Here is a 16,886-nt window from a genome sequence, read left to right on the forward strand (position 1 = left end):
ATATATATATATAAAATATATTTGGTGCATATTTACTTGAAAACGGGATGTATTAGTACAACAGGATTATATATTTCATTAAACAGAAATTGCGAGCACCAGGAATGGTGAACACATAGGCCATCAGCAAAACATGTTTCATAAATTTAGGACAAAAATATTCATATAATATATTATAATATAATACGATACAATATAATATGTATATTACTTAATATGATATGTACCCTAGTTTCTTTTTTCTCTGTTACGCCCCTCCTTTTTCTCCTTTTCACCCGTTCTTTTTGGCCAGCCGATTGGGGGGGGGGCACGTGATCCCCCCTCTTCCCCCCCGTAGTTACGCCACTGGTTAGGGTCAATGACCTATGATCATGTCGTGGTATAAATTTTAGGTTTCTATTTATAATGTCATCTTAACTTCAAAAGTATATGGTTCTATTTCATGAAACTTTACCAAGGTCCAATGTCATTTAGGATTAGTGAAATTCTACAATGTTGTTGGCATTAAAATCTAAATCTTATAATGAAGGTTAAGTTGTAAAATGTCATTATAAAATAGAAGTAAATGGACATATATCATGAACCCTTGAAATAAGGATATTCAAGTATCACTGACCAACAATTTCATTTGAATTAACATGCGAATTGATATACTAAAAATGTGTTTCGAAAACATTTCCTATGTTTATTAAGAAAAAAATGCAATGACTTTAACTTAAACACTTTTATAAGTATGATTTTATTAAAATCTTAATTGATTACTGGATGGAGCGAAAAAAAATCAGATTCTAAAGAAATTAAAGAATTTTTGAAAAAACGACTGGGAGCTGTATGGCCGGGCATGTACAGTTGCCCGGTTTGGTAATGGCGGACGATCTCCAGGGTCGGCGCGAGATTTGCCTGAAGTCAGCTCCCTAGCTTTAATCTATAATGTGTTACGCCCATGTGGGACATTGAATTGGTGTGGCCAGTAGAGATGACGCCAGAGGTTTGTTGTTCACGTGATAAAGACAAATTTCATCCAGGTATTGCAAAAACAAACAAGCAAAAGTTGTTTTCTTCCTTTAATAAATTGTTGTCACCAGCCATGTAAGAGCTGGATAGGTGTGGCCAGTGTAGATGAACATAATGATAATAATAAATAGGCCTAAACCTGTCTAAATTGCCTTCATACCTTTATACCGCAACTACTGGAAAAATACATTTGTGACTGTAGTCAAGTTTCCAAGTCTATAGCTATCTCGTTGTCTTCCTAACTTGGATAAATTAAAAACTGTGAGTCTGTGCTGTTTGTGCAATGTGCTGTGCCAATGGATTGAAATGCAAGAGGCACTATTCCCATGCATGAACATAATGCCACGCAGACCAGATTTTTCTAGCTTTATCTTGAAGCCATTAATTGTTAATGCTGTGACCACCTCAGCAGGCAAAGAGTTCCAGTCATTGACCACTCTAACGCTGAAAGTGTTTTGTCTTACACTCAGTCAATCCACTCTGTAGAGTGCTCAAAGCGCAAAAAGAAATTAAGAAGTAAAAAGAAAGTATTTTGAGCCACTCAACAGAGATACAAGTTTTGATGACGTAGACATGATACGATAGCACTTTTGTTGAAATGTTTCTTTTTTAGTTTCTTGTCAATTCCTTTTAGCCGACTCCAAATTTGAATGGTGCCACTCGCTTAACGTTGAACATTTTTTTTCCAGAAATTAGCAAAAACCAGAAATGGGCACAAATAATGCGAATTCCCCAGCAAAACTGCACCCACATCAGGCGCGTACGCAAGGGGGTTGGGGGGTTAGGGGGTTCAACTCCCCCCCTTTCGTTTCCTTTTTTTTTTTTTTTTTTTTGCTTGTCTCCCCAGAGGTCGGTCTGGTCAAGGAGATATCGGGCAAGCGCCTGATAACTCCTTGGTCTGGTTGCGGACAGTTCCCCTACCCAATAATGTATATGACAGCAATAATGAGCAGAATCTCATGTTTCCGACGAAAAACACAGAAAAAATTTCCGCTCGCTTCGCTCGCTCCATTTTATCATATCTTTTATTTCCGCATGTCGCCGACATGATCACGGTATCGCCATTAACAAGGCCATACATGATTATCATGATGTATACTTATGAATACAAGTGAACCAAGACAAAGACATACGTTTTCTTACAAAATATGTTTTACCAATATGAAAACCAAAATCACGGAAAACGCTAAAATGTCGGTTAGCTCGCTCCGCTCGCTCGTAATAATTTATGAAATTCCATAAGTATCTAGTCTCCTGTTCAAGGCCGTATTATAAATGTTACGAATAGAAGGACATGTAGCATCGACTAATACTTGATTTACTAACAAACTATTGACAAGAAATGTATGTTTTGACGGGAAAACGCGAAAATTTCGGCTCGCTCACTCCGCTCGCTCGTAATCATTTTTGACATTTCTTAAGTTTATAGTCTCTTGATCAAGGCCATATCATGAGACTTACGAGCAGAAGGACATGTATCATCAACTGATATGTAATCATTACCAACAAGCTATTGAGAAGAATTGTATGTTTTGACGAAAAAACGCAAACATTTCGGCTCGCTTGCTCCGCTCGCTCGTAATTATTCATGACATTTCTCTTGGTTCTAGTGTTCTGATCAAGGCCGTATCATGAGTGCTACGATCCGAAGGACATGTAGCATCGACTATGATACCAACAAACTATTGACAAAAAGGTTATGTTTTTAACGCAAAAACGAGAACATTTCTGCTCGCTCGCGGGTCATGACCGCACTGTTACATACCCCATCCCCACTTAAATGTTATTGTCTTATTTGCAGCGCTGAAAAAAAAAGAAAAAAAAATCATCACCCCCCGCTCATCACTTTTTAGAGACTGGGCGGGAGATTAAAAAAAAATTAGCTCGAACCCCCCCCCCCCCCTTTCAAAAATCCCGCGTACGCGCCTGACCCACATTAACTAAAAAGAGCTTGTAAGAGTGACCCAGGAGTCAAATAATATCTGAAAACACGATTTTCACAAAAGAAAATTATTTACTTGATATTCAAATTGGCTACGTTAGACCACTGTATACACTATTATGTACATATCACTTTTATCGAAAAGCAGTGTGATATTTGTTGTCCGGAATTTTGAGGATCAGGTGGACTAACGGTGTGGAAACTTTTGACAGATCTGTGTCATATTTTGTGAGTAATTGGTCTGCTAGTCTGAAGTGTTCGTCGCGCATGTATTTTTATTTGTAGTCAGATAAACCGGACTTTGAACAATTCGAAAGTCAGTCGTTGAAGTCCATATAGCTGGTCAGGAATCTATGAAAGCCTGCATTCATGAGCTTGAGTCCAAACAAGCAGAGCTGGAAAGCTTAATTGAGTTTGAGTCTGCTACAACTGATATTGAAAAACAGTACACTTTTTGTCCAAGGACATGTCTACCTGTGTAGCCAAGATTGGTTACCTTCAAGCTGTCAATAATAAACTTGAGCGATACTCACGGAGATTCAACTTGTTACTTTGTAATTTTGGCCCTGAGGAGAAAGACGAGGTCCTGTCAGTGATTGTGAACAATGTCTCGAAAGACTTTCTCAGTATTGACTTGGAGGTTGAGATTGCCCACAGACTTGTTTAAAAGAAGGAAGGGGCTATAAGACCTATCATTTTCAAGGTCTCTACAGTTGAGGTTAGAGACCGGATCTTACGAATGTATTAACCCATGCGGCCTATTCATGATTACAAAAGTGCTTAAAATATCAAGTTTTCAGGAATTAATATCAACAAATTTCGGGCTGTCATTAGGCTTATTTGGATTAAGAAATTAAAACAAAATTACGAGTTCCTAATAATTAAATTGTCCTTTTTTACAGAATGGTATATCTCACGCTTAGGAATAGGAATGGAAAAAAGTCGTCATTTTCATATGACAAAATGTCCTTAGAATGCCAGGTCCTATGTCAAAATTAAAAATATCAGCTTGCGCTTCGCATTCACATTATTTATTGAGAGTGATCCATGATATCCTCTTCACAATTTTCCTTCACATTTTTTGAGCTGGTGCTTAAATTGACCCCTTCCATCAAAAGGAATATCAAATATTTTCAGCTCTTCGCGATCACATTATTGATTTTCATGCTAAAATAGATTTAGAATGCCCAGATACTAGGTATAAATCTTAACCACACGCGTGCATGTTTATTGAGATACACAGCTTGTTCTTTATTTAAAACACGCTTAAATTATCCAGTTTCAGACTAAAATTTTCTGCTCGCGCTTCCCGCTCATATTATTGATTTAAGATACTCAATTACCCATTTTTTCATGATTTACAAAACATCGAGTGACCAGTTTTTAGGTCTAAATCACTTTTTTCCGCTCACGCTTCGCGCTCGAATTGTTTAGTTATATGCCTATCCTGCCCATGATGAAAATATATGCTTAGAATGTCCTCTTTTTTTTGTTGGAATGTCCAGAATTTTCAGCTCGCTCTTCGTTCTTCAACAGGTCCCTATTCGATCGTTATATACGCATTTGTTCAGGATCACAAACCTTGCCCAGAATGTTCGACATCCAGGAAAAGGATACATGAGATTTCCAAAAAAAGTAGATCGCGCTTCGCGCTCGCACAATTTAAATATTGGTTATGAGATTACTATGTTTTAGAAGAATAAAACAAAGAAATGAATATAACGAAGAAACAAACAAAATCATCATTGAGTGGTCGATTGGGAAATTATGGGTAAAATCCCCCTCCCCCATATTGGCGAAAGCTCGATCCGTCCCTGAATTTATGCCTTCAACACCCCAAGCCAAAAAAACATTCCCAGGGCCCTGAGTAGCAGATGTTCCGCAAAAACAAAAGAAAGAAATTATTTTCCATCAAAATACTTTAATTTTATTGATTTATTGCTTTTGCTCTTCCCAGGTAGAGTTAAATATGAATTCTATTCAATTTTACAAATCCAAATCTTATCTGATTGCCTGATTTTTTTTCAATGTGACTCGATCGTGGCAATGAATTTCATATTATCATGGTATATAATAATTATTTAAACTGTTATTTACCCATTGTATTTATGAGATCATAATCTTTGTCCATTTTTATCCATCTAAGAATATCTGCTTGGAAGCAGGTAGGGGCCTATGGCCTTGAATGGATGGTATCCTAACATAATGATAATAACAGTGATAACAGTATTTATGATAATAATAATGATAACAATAAGTACACAGTGTTGCCAGGTCCGAGCTGAGGAAAATCCTCAAAAGGCACTCGAAAAATCCCCAAATTGGACCCCAGTTCCCCAAAAGTTTAAACTCACAATAATTTCTGAAAAAGTGAGGACATTTATCATGGCAATTGTCTAAAGTTAGTTAATACTTGTTCATTTGTTCACACCTTACCGGTACACAGCAGATTTTTTTTTTTAAAGTTTCGATGCAAAGTAGATTTGGCAACCCCACTATTAATCGTACCGCCATACAGCGAATGAAGTTCAATGTAATGAATTCATCGATTGAATTGGGGATGATCTCCAGTACAGTACACTGTAGCTGTACATGTAGATCGTTAGCATAAGAGAGTAATACATCTCTGTGCATTTTAGCATCATATTACTGAAAAATCATATTACTGAAAAACGAATCTTTGTGCTTTTCATCAAAACCTTCAAAAATCCCCTAAACTGCATGAAAAATCCCCAAATTTATTTCAATCCCAAAATAGTTTTTTCCATCCCCAAAGGCTTCTCAATATCCCTTAATGGCAACACTGTAACTACACCTGTCTTAAAAAGTGCCAATCCACGCTGTAGAGTGCTCAAAGCGCAAAAAGAAATTAAGAAGTAAAAAGAAAGGTTTTGAAACAATTTTGAGCCACTCAACAGAGATACAAGTTTTGATGACGTAGACATGATAGGGTAGCACTTTATAAAAAAATTGGTCACCAGAAAGTTAGTATTAATAATTTTCATCGGAAATATAATTAACAAAACGACCAGCAGAGTCCAGACTAGACATGGGCGGGAATCCCAGGGGGACGTGTCCCATCTATCGAAAAAAATAAGAGCTGGGCACAATAATAAATGTCCCCCTACTATTTTTTATGGAAAGAAATATGTGGGATGTGATACGTCGAAACTAAACAAACATGGGTGTCGATCGGTATTCTTGGTTGGGGGGGGATGATTGACACAATTTTTTTGTGGATGGGGATATTTCAACATTACCCCCACTAAACTCACAAATAGGGGCATTTGGGAGTGGTTGATATGCATGGTGATCTTGGAAATTCCTTCATTGTTGTAGTGTACTTTACTTATATATTTTTTTGTTGAAAATTCAAATTGTGTTACAAGTGAGCCTATTCTAAACTCATGCGAAAGAAAAAAAATTGTCTGGACCATGTACATAGTGATCTGTTTATTGAACATGATGTATGCACAGGGGCGTCGATCCATTTTTCAGATGGGGGGGGCAAAATCATGAATCAACGTTCTAAAGGCGCTCTATCACTCAAAATGAACAAACTCACCCACCCACACATAGGCCTATATATATATATATATATGACTCATAAGAAAGAAACACATATCTCACCCTCACCAACAATGCGAGCTCGAAGCGCGAGCTGAAATTTTTTAGTATGACATGAAAACAGGAAAAATGTACCTGTTTAGGTTTGTTTGTAGTAACTCATGAGGAGGATAGATACATGTATCTTACTAGAGAACGAGCTGAAATTTCTTTATATTTTGACCTGAAAGCTTGATATTCTGAGCATTTTTGGTACCAATGATTGAGATGGTTATCTAGAAGAACAATAGATGCGAGCGCAAAGCGCGAGCTAAAAATTTTGATATTTCGATCAGAAAAAAAGACAGATTATTGGACGCCCTACGACCGCCTGTAGCTCACTACGGTATAAAAGGCGCGCGCAGCGAGTGTCCACTTCATTGCCTGACGAAGACTAGCAGGAGCAGTCGAAACGTCGCAATTTCAGTTTGCCGCATCGTGAGACAACAGATTAATTCTTTACTCAGATTAAAATAAATTACTTGATATTCAATTTGGCTGCATTAGACCACTGTAAACTGTGTTATGAAAGTAAAATACATGTATGAATGGGCCAACCTGGTCTCCTTCTTAAAATAGGGAATACACCCTTATAGAACATTCACAATGTTGCCACAGTGTGTTCACATATTTTTTATGTGTTAATTATGTGCAATCACTGTGTTTATAGTAAAACCACAGTGTGGTATTTCAGATCGTGTGGTCTACCACATAATGCCCACATAGTTTGACATACTGAACACAGAGTGCCACATGTTTACCACAGTGTGGTATGTATTGAACTATGTGTAAACTGTGTTTTCATAGTAATACAACAGTGTGGTATTTCAGATCGAGTGGTCTATCACATAATGCCCACATAGTTTGACATATGAACACAGAGTGCCACATATTTACCACAGTGTGGTATGTATTGAACTATGTGTAAACTGTGTTTTCATAGTAATACCACAGTGTGGTATTTCAGATCGAGTGGTCTACCACATAATGCCCACATAGTTTGACATACTGAACACAGAGTGCCATATTTACCACAGTGTGGTATGTATTGAACTATGTGTAAACGGTGTGTTCATAGTAATACCAGAGTGTGGTATTTCAGAGCGAGTGGTCTACCACATAACGCCCACATAGTTTGACATATGAACACATAGTGCCATATTTACCACAGTGTGGTATGTATTGAACTACAGTATGTGTAAACTGTGTATTCATAGTAATACCACAGTGCGGTATTTCAGATCGTGTGGTCTACCACATAATGCCCACAGAGTGCCACATATTTACCACAGTTTGGTATGTTTTGAACTATGTGTAAACTGTGTTTTCATAGTAATACAACAGTGTGGTATTTCAGATCGAGTGGTCTACCACATAATGCCCACATAGTTTGACAAATGAACACAGAGTGCCACATATTTACCACAGTTTGGTATGTTTTGAACTATGTGTAAACTGTGTTTTCATAGTAATACCACAGTGTGGTATTTCAGATCGAGTGGTCTACCACATAATGCCCTCATAGTTTGACATATGAACACAGAGTGCCACATATTTACCACAGTGTGGTATGTATTGAACTATGTGTAAACTGTGTTTTCATAGTAATACCACAGTGTGGTATTTCAGATCGAGTGGTCTACCACATAATGCCCACATAGTTTGACATATGAACGCAGAGTGCAACATGTTTACTACAGTGTGGTATGTATTGAACTATGTGTAAACTGTGTTTTCATAGTAACACCACAGTGTGGTATTTCAGATCGTGTGGTCTACCACATAATGCCCACATAGTTTGACATATGAACACAGAGTGCCACATATTTACCACAGTGTGGTATGTATTGAACTATGTGTAAACTGTGTTTTCATAGTAATACCACAGTGTGGTATTTCAGAGCGAGTGGTCTACCACATAATGCCCACATAGTTTGACATATGAACACAGAGTGCCACATATTTACCACAGTGTGGTATGTATTGAACTATGTGTAAACTGTGTTTTCATAGTAATACCACAGTGTGGTATTTCAGATCGAGTGGTCTACCACAAAATGCCCACATAGTTTGACATACTGAACACATGGTGCCATATTTACCACAATGTGGTATGTATTGAACTATGTGTAAACGGTGTGTTCATAGTAATACCAGAGTGTGGTATTTCAGGGCGAGTGGTCTACCACATAACGCCCACATAGTTTGACATACTGAACACAGAGTGCCACATATTTACCACAGTGTGGTATGTATTGAACTATGTGTAAACTGTGTTTTCATAGTAATACCACAGTGTGGTATTTCAGATCGAGTGGTCTACCACAAAATGCCCACATAGTTTGACATACTGAACACATGGTGCCATATTTACCACAATGTGGTATGTATTGAACTATGTGTAAACGGTGTGTTCATAGTAATACTAGAGTGTGGTATTTCAGGGCGAGTGGTCTACCACATAACGCCCACATAGTTTGACATACTGAACACAGAGTGCCACATATTTACTACAATGTGATATGCATTGAGCTATGTGTATCCTGCGTTTATCCTTGTGTTAATAAGTACTGTTTATAGATGCATAACAAAACGCCAGGAATATTCATATCATCTGTAAAATGACTTACTGAAAGTTATTGGTTGTAGAAAGAGAATTGTGAGCCTGCACATGGTCTAGAAACAGTATGGTGATTTTAAGCATATGTACTTTTATGACCCATGAAACTTGTGTCTTTATAGTCAGATCTGAAACATTTAGAAAATTTATATTCATAATGAAAAAAAATTGTTCATGTCACGCCATCCAACCTCATAAATGTCGGGTTGCATTGCTTTTAATCATAACTTTGTGTACGACACAAACAACAACTTTTTAAAATTTCTTAATACAATTATGACCCATGAAACTTGTGTTTGAAAAGCACGGTTGTTCAAAATATAGGGTGTAAATTCAGTCTAAAGAGAAATGATGGTGACGGTGAAAAATAGCATTAAAAAAATTGTTACACTGAACATGACGGTGTAAATAGAATTTGTCTTTTTACCACACTACATGACGTGCGCAAGCTCGCACCAGCCATCGTAATTCCCGCGAGCCCGCGGGGTTCGGATTCCCCTCGTCCTTTCGGAAATGTTCGATTTTTTAAAAATATCATTTATATATATTTTTTAATAGACGTTTCCATGATGTACTAATAGATGATTTTATAGTACAGTTAAAACTATGCATAGAATATAGACTCCATAATGGCATATTACGGTTTGTATCATAAAAATTGCTACTTTATTGTTTGAATTTGAGCTCGGAAACGCATCAGTCAATATCGGAATGAACACATCGGTACGGTATACGTACGCTCACGTTTCAAATTCAATTTGGTTAACACTGCAATCTCTCACGTTTTGTCGTTAGATCTACAAATGTCTGTCGAATTGTGTGTGGCTTTAGTTTTTCTTTGTGTTTGAAGAAGAAATACAGTATATTGATCATGTGGGTGTTAGTCCACTGGGTGGAGACAAACGAGGTGACGGTAACTTCCAGTGAGTTAAAATATGGTAAAAAAAAAATGCTGGACGACCCTGAACTGGAACGGCTGGTGCAAAATGGAAACCCCGGAGGAAAGGCCGCGAAGCGCACGGCTGGGAGGTGTTCAAGGCGAGAGTGTTGGCAGCCAGCGTTAAATATATACTAGACTCTAAATTTCTTCATTTACCTTGATGTTGGGCATCTATAGTGTTTACGTTGGACAAGGTGTAACGTTACTAAATCTAAGTTACTGTCATGACTGTAACATAACTAACAAGGTTTTTGCTACTATTATAACATACAAAAAAGACACGGTAGGCCTAGTTAGTACGTTACCTGCCTATTCTTGCCTCAAGACGCCAAGTCCTGAAACTTACATCCTACTTCAAAGTGGTCGAGGGTTTGGTTCCTGCCCTTCCTGTTGATAAATTTCTTATCAAAGCAAGACCCAAACGTAATATCAAAGCTAAGAAATTTGTAAACTTTGATGCTACTAATGTGGTAGAGAAATAACTCCAAGTGTCTCTAGATAAGACATTGTAACACAGAGCAGTTAAGAATTTTTTTTTCGTGAATACAACGTTGGCCTGGAATCAACTCCCTAACGAAGTTGTCAGCAGTACATCGCCAGAGGTGTTTAAAGCTAGTCTTGAGGACTCCATGATGATGTCTTAAAGAAAAATTGACATAGGCCTATACTTCATCGGGGGGCTTGGTCGGAGTCGGCTAATTGTGAAAAGGAGGGTCCACGGAACAGGCTTCGGAACTACAAATGTTTGTGTAAACAGGGGTCCTTGGAACGGGTTGCCTTTATCATATGTGAGTGCGTATGCATCCCTACGCCATGGAACGGGCATACGTGCATGCAGCTAGCCCGGTGGCACGGCGCCAGGTCAGGTGTGCTAGTGCAGAGCCAGAGGCGATAGTCGGACAGCGCTCTGCGGCCGCTTTTCGCCCAAAATTGCGGCTCATTGTAGCAGATCAACGGAATGGCGTAATGTAAAATGTGCAAAGCTTTAGAGCGGATTTCTTCTTTTTTTCTCACTAAGACAAAAATGCTATGCCTTGGAATTGGAACGGAAATTTGAGTGTACAAATGGGGGTCCCCTCCGCTGCACATACTGAGTGCCCCCCCCCCCCGACGGAAGTCTCCCATAGCCAGGACTCGCTGTAGTAAACATTTTGTTTGATGATGAGAAGTAGCGTTTTGTTTAGATGTATCAGCACTACAAAAGTAGAAAAATAATATCAAACCATCTTCACGTAGAAGCCAAACTTATATACGTAACCTAACTAATCATGGAATTGCCCGCCTAAATTTACCCTTTATCTACATGTATCACTGATGAACGCCAAAATCATGTCGATGGTCGATACATGTACCTTTGAAATACACGATTCAGAACGTTTGATATACTTTTTAGAATAAAAAAATACCAAAAATAACTCAAAATTTCTTACGAGATCAGTGGCGGTAGCCTTCTGATTTGGTCTCCATTGGGTTGCCTTTTGTTTTATAGCTTATTACTCTAAGCCTACGTGCCAGATATACTGTACATGTACGCGTGCAGGATCTCTTATACGGCCGTGATCTGGCAAAACTATGTAAGTCACTTTTGATGTTTTTCAGTTTTTTGGAGTTTCTTATAGTTTTAAATGTGCTCTTTCATCTGGCAAAATTTCAAGTTCTAACTATTTCTTGAGATTCGAAAACCAGTTTTTGTAAAATTCTCTCAAAAATCAGAAGATTTAAAAGGCAGAACTACATAAGTCGACATACAAAAGTAGTTTTTCCATTTTGGACGAAAATGAAAAGGCAAAACTACGTAAGTCTACTTACATAATTTTATTAGAACAATCTCTTCGAAAGTAAGAGTTGATTTATAAGTGTGAATTGAAGCAAAACTACGTATCTCCCTCATTTCTGCATTGTAATGGTCGGGAGAACCGCATCAAGTTAGCTAATGTTGCTCAGCGCAATAAGGAGCCGCCATTTAAACTTCCCACAGTCACTGTGGTGCCATGACTTCAAATTCGTGAGGCTGGAGAGGGAAACGGATTTTGAATTTGAATTAAAAAACTATAAACAAAATCAAATTTCCCAACTGAAACAAGGTAAGCTAAACTATGTAGTATACTTTATTGTTAAGATGATAAACATGAGATTTTATCAAAGACTAGATATACGTTAGAGGTCTATCACCGTCTGATCATCATTTCTAAACTTTAAGGTAGGCCTAGAGTAAGTAAGGGTTTATAAACTATTTTCCTATAGATTTACGCAATTGCAATTAAAATTTTATCTAACTTTTGAGTTAAATCTAGACAAAGATCTAGACTAAAGATCTACACTGTAATTAGAATTAGTCGCCATTGTGCCAATATGTTCCAAAGGGAACATCAATTTGCTTCAAGACTATGAAAGTCTGACTAGAGACACTAACCTGACACAGTAGGCCGACGTTAAGAATTAACATTTAGAATAAGCAATATGAAACATTACAAGTTAAAATAATTTTATGGCAGAGTCTTTATAAAAAAAGATCCATATCTTAGCTACAATTTTACTGTTAGATCTATATCTTTAACAAAGTAGATCTACTGATAGACTGAATCACTGATTTCGTTGTTTCAGTCTCAATTGTTCCATAAAAAATCATGCGTGCGGTTATACATCCTTTTCAATTAACTAAAATATTTCATATGCGTATGGGATGTGATTGGAAGCTGACATTGAAAAAAAAATACAAACGGATTCGGCATGTTTTGCAACTTTTTTTTTAATTTGTGTATTTTTGGTGAAAGTTTGATGAAGTTTATTAGAATATTTTGTTTGATATTGAATTCATAATTGTTTGCTAATACCAGGGACTCCCTGGTAATACGATACATTGAACGTAGTTTTGCCCGATAAGATTGCAATTCGTAGGACATACGTAGTTTTGCCTGTTTAAACTTTGCAATGCGCGGAGGACATACATAGTTTTGCCTGATCAAAAGCTAGGAGTGTAGTCATCGATTTAATCAGGCAAAAGCACGTGAGTTTTAAAAATTGAAGAAAAATACAAGATTTAATGAAGAAATCGATTTTTGGGGGTCCCAATTTCTTATATATTTTCCAAAGGAAAACAAAAAAGTCCGATACATCATTCTCCATTTTTTCAAAGAAAGCTAAAGAAGCAATTTTGATTTTTTAAACTCGAATATCTCGGAATCGCAGAAAAGGAGATACGTAGTTCTGCTAGATCACGGCCGTATACATGTCGGCATGGCTTTATCACATATGATGGGAACTTGTTTTTCCACACTTGGCTGTTGAGTTGTAATGATTAATGTATTGTCCAGGTAATATCGATTGACTAATCAGAATGATGACATTCTTCAACCAATTTTATAATAAAATGGCTCTAAAATACTATCATTTGTGTCTCTGTCCCTTTTAGATAAAAAGAGTGTGATTCAGAAGAAAGAAAAGGAGTTCCTGCAAACTGATGTGGTTGAAAACATGTACCTGTCTGATGACATGGAATTGGGTAGTGATGATGAGCCGTCAACATCAAAGGAAAATGGGAAGAAGAGTAAGTTGTACATCTACATTTAACTCTTGTGGATCAGAAAGTTGTTTAGTATCTATATCCAAAAGGCCCAGCCTGACAAGGGTTAACTCTAAACAGGCCAGGCTTTAGGGACTGCGCCAACTAAGACCATTGAATATTTAGCCCAGCGCACACTATGCGATGCGACTGCACTAAGATCCTTGTCTGCACGGTTCTAGTAAAAGAAGATACGCAATGACCACAATCTTACTCATGAAATACATTACACTGTACATAGACGGATATTTATTTTTAAAATCTGACTCGAAATGGTGGAAAAAAAATGAATTTGGGATATTCCATGTGACGGCCCCAAAAATACAGCCTTTCTCATCAAAATCTGAATCAAATTTCCTATCAAAACTCATATGGAATTTCATACGTACAAAAGGGGAAAATAATTAGTTAAACAAGTTTTTTCTTACACATCTCTTTTGAGGAAAATTGAAGCCATACAAAAATTCTATACATGGGAGTAAATATTCTTTTAAAACTTGATTTCCATTTAACAGAAAAACTATTTCTTGATATGTACAATTTTCTTTTGGATAATCTTAAGATCATCATTTTACATTATATTAAAACAATACTTTTAAATGTAAGTTCATTTTACGTTGCTTGTGTGTGGATTGGCCAGATGTCACTCTGTAACCGGCAATGGGTTTACGTTTTAGGTTGTAATTAACAAAATAATACACCATTTTTTTAATGTGATTCAGCACATTGCTAGAGCAACAGAGAATCCAATAATACTCAAACTTGTAATAGCCATTTAGAGTTCTGGTAGTTTGAGCGATATGTATTATCCTAAAAATGCATGTCCAAACACTGTTTCTCCGTAACCATGTTTATGAATCTCATTAATTAAGTGTATTGCGGAAACAAATATTATTTAAAAAGTGGGTTTTATGAACTACTGTCGGATACCATTCCTTTGCAAATAACGATTCAAATATTGGTGATACATGTAAATTTATTTGAATGCTAAAATTTGTTGCCTTGGAACTGCCCTTAAGTAAAATACTTAAGTGCGCAGACATGGGGGCCCCACATCATACACTGTAATTGATTAGATCAAACTCAGTTAACTTTTAATCAAATTTCAAGATCTATCAATTTGATTGTTTACGTTTTTCAATTTTTACTTACAGGCGAAACAGGCAGAGAGATCTGTGCAATGGCAGAGCTTCTGAAAAAGAAGAAGATACAACAGGAAGACAATCAAAATAATGTTCAAGGTTAGTTTTAAATTAAATTATTTACTGCAAGATATATGTGTGGCTTCATGGAAAAGAAGAAGATAAATTTCTCTTTCACTGTATACAAGTTGCCTAAGACGTAAGACATTGATTGTTTGTATTAATTCATGTATTTTTCTTCACCTCTCAAACTTTTACATGCCAACTGCTACCAATTCGGTGGATTGACAATACAGTGCCCTCGAGCCTTGTTTTAGAGATTGTACGTTATTTTGGTGATATGAGTGTGATATATGCAGATGCACTTCGATTATGACGTCATTGTTACCTTGAAGCATGATACCGAAGTAAATGTATGAACCGAAAACTACCGCATAGCGCTGTATTTCTGTTGGTAGTCCTGATGAATGAACTGTAATGTATGATGAGTTATGAGACAAGACACTGGCGACGAGGACGGGATCGTCTAGGATTACGAACTGGCAACGTTAAAGGCAATTTTTCAGAGAAAAACGACACGACGAACCGTGGATCTTCTGTGAGGGCATAATGTGTTGTCCCGCGTACTTAGCTTTCTGTGGTGTTTTCGGAAACGTCTGTTCAACGCAATCACAGGTACGTCGCCCGCACGGATACGGTGAACTTTCTTTGACTCTACAACGAGTTAAATGAAATAACTAGCAATGGCTTCGGCACGTTTATTATTTGAAGAGTTTGACAAGGACGGAGATATTGAAGCATATCTAGACAGGCTTGATCAATATTTTACCGCTTTGGATATCACAACGGAGACCAGACATGAGGGTAAGCGTAAAGCTACTCTTCTCAGTAGTATTGGCAGTGACACATACAAAACGGTGAAAGATTTGGCATTTCCAAGCAAACCAATTGAGAAAACGTACGATGAACTAAGTGGAATTTTGAGGGGACATTTCCGTCCTAAGCGCTTGGTTGTATCAGAAAGGTTCAAGTTTCATAATGCTAAGCAATCACCAGGTCAAACAATCTCAGGCTTTGTCTCCTACCTGAAAAAGCTTGCTTCTTCATACGAATTCACAGGAGGAGTATTAGAGGAAGCTCTACGAGACCGCTTCATTGCAGGCTTGTACTCAAGTTCCATTCAGAAGAAACTTTTGTCCAAGAACTATAGATTCCAAGAAGCTGTGGAATAAGCATTAGCAGAGGAGGCAGCATCATGTAACATCAAGGACATGTCCAATACTAAAGTAGATGATGGGAAGGTGAATAAGGTGTCATATTCACACAACAGACGTAAAGATGCTACCCAGGTCAAGCAGGGTGAATCTAGTACAGGTAAGCGACCTAAATGTTATCGCTGTGGACTGTCAAATCATTCTGCGCAGCAGTGCAAACACACAGAAGCGGTGTGTTTCAAGTGTCAGATAAAGGGGCATTTGAAGTCGAAATGTAAGTCAGGTGGGAACCAAAGAGGAAAAACAAATTTTCCACCTCAAGATAATGGTCGCAGATCAGTGAAACAGGTCAGGGAAGATGATGGTGATGGAGCGTATGATGGTAAAAACAACGTAGACTTCCTAGACTCTGTTTTTAATGTGAACAACGTGACATCTCAGCCTCCATATGTCGTACCAGTGACAATTGAGGGGGTTGAACTGCAGATGGAATTAGACACGGGGCTGCAGTGTCTATCCTCACCTATGACGATTCATTGAAACATTTTAAGCATGTGCAATTGCAAGCGATCAGACGTCCGCTGCGCGTATATGGAGGTGCAAGGTTAGACTTAGAAGGAGAGATTGATGTGGAAGTCAAGTACCAGTACATGAACCAAGGTATGACACTTACCTTGGTAGTCGTCAAGACTTCTCAACACGCTCCACCTCTCTTGGGACGATCTTGGCTGAGGAAACTGAAGCTAGACTGGAAATCATTGATCTCGGACCATCAGTATTCAATCACTGTTGATGCAGATGTGGGAACGGTTCTGGAGCAGGAGTTTGAAGATGTATTTAAGGAAG

This window comes from Lytechinus variegatus, chromosome 6, assembly GCF_018143015.1.
Source record: "Lytechinus variegatus isolate NC3 chromosome 6, Lvar_3.0, whole genome shotgun sequence".
In the NCBI taxonomy this organism is placed as follows: Eukaryota; Metazoa; Echinodermata; class Echinoidea; order Temnopleuroida; family Toxopneustidae; genus Lytechinus; species Lytechinus variegatus.